General features: G+C 47.7%; 1 protein-coding gene across 1 annotated transcript in view; it reads left to right on the forward strand.

Annotated features, from left to right (window-relative positions):
• LOC105448957 (5'-3' exoribonuclease 2 homolog) overlaps nt 1–1284 on the forward strand; it is a 35283-nt gene that overhangs the window by 9190 nt on the left and 24809 nt on the right. The window lies entirely within an intron of this gene.

Below are 1284 nucleotides of genomic sequence, written 5' to 3' on the forward strand. Positions count from 1 at the left end.
TTTGGTTTTTATAGGAAAAATTCTATAAATAAAAAAATAAAAAAAGAACTGAATGAAAATTAACGTGAGAGATGTCACATTGCAAGCGATGATCTAATATGCATGCGTAAATCCAAATCATTGTAAAGCAAAGAGTATCCTCCTGTCGTATCTTTTCAAGGCCCTCGCTGGTAAATTACATTTTTCATTCAGCAACGCTGAGTGTACAATTCTAGTATATACGCCGCGGAAATGAAACATAACATTTGCGAGTAGTAAAAGCGAGAGAATATCTTCGGATCAATATGACTGGGTTATAGCACTGGCATTACTGGCGGACGTATGCGCCAGTTCTTCCAAGTGAAATTACACATTTCGTTGCGCATATATTGAGCGTTATCGTTCATATGACGAGCTGGGAAATCGCGGATCGGCGGTATTGTTCCATCTGATTCGCGGCCTCCCGCGTTAATGCCGCATATGTTTGTTCGCGATATGAACTTTGGTAAATACGAAGAGAGACCGCGAGAGCGAGAGAGAGAGAGAGAGAGAGAGAGAGAGAGAGAGAGAGAGAGAGAGAGAGGCAGAGGCTGGATTATCGATTGGCGGAAGAGAGCCTTGAATTTTTTACACGGAGAGATGCGGAGGCGCGAGGCGGCGCATGGACGCACGTGTTCGATTTAGGGATACTTAAACTTCATAGAGTACCGACGGGTACGTTATACTCGTTTGCGAGTATATAGACCCTCAATAATTTCCCGCGGCTTCGACGACTTCGTCGGCGAAATGGTTTATCAATTTGTGTCTCGCATCGTTGATTAGCATCCGGTACCGCGGATAATGCTTAGCGTTCTCTATCACGCCGGATACGTGTGTGTCTTTATTGTGAGAGTATCGACGGCTTTTGGATTTACCGTGGGACAAACAAACGCGCGAACGGTTCGCGCTCCGGGCGCGCGCGTGACCATTTTCATTCCGCGTGTTTCAGTAGGTCGTCGTCGGACGACCGCGAGCTAAACTGGGAACAAAAGAGCCCTGGCGGTAAACCTGCAGCCGGACGGATGTGCTCGGGCGCGAGCGCGAGACGCGTGCGTTAACGCGCATTAATCGGGCGCGAGAGAATGGGGTTCTCTCTCTCTCTCTTTTGCTCTCGCTCTCGCTCTCCCTCCCTCTCTCTCCCTCTAGCAGGAACGGAGACTTTTGAATTTTCTGGGTGTGGAGTACCTCATCTAAGCGGGGCAGGGGGAGGGGGGGGAGTAATAACACAAATATTTCATCTCTTCTGTTATATGCCGAAATATATTT

The sequence above is a fragment of the Wasmannia auropunctata genome, unplaced genomic scaffold (genome assembly GCF_000956235.1).
Source record: "Wasmannia auropunctata unplaced genomic scaffold, wasmannia.A_1.0 LD336078.1, whole genome shotgun sequence".
In the NCBI taxonomy this organism is placed as follows: domain Eukaryota; kingdom Metazoa; phylum Arthropoda; class Insecta; order Hymenoptera; family Formicidae; genus Wasmannia; species Wasmannia auropunctata.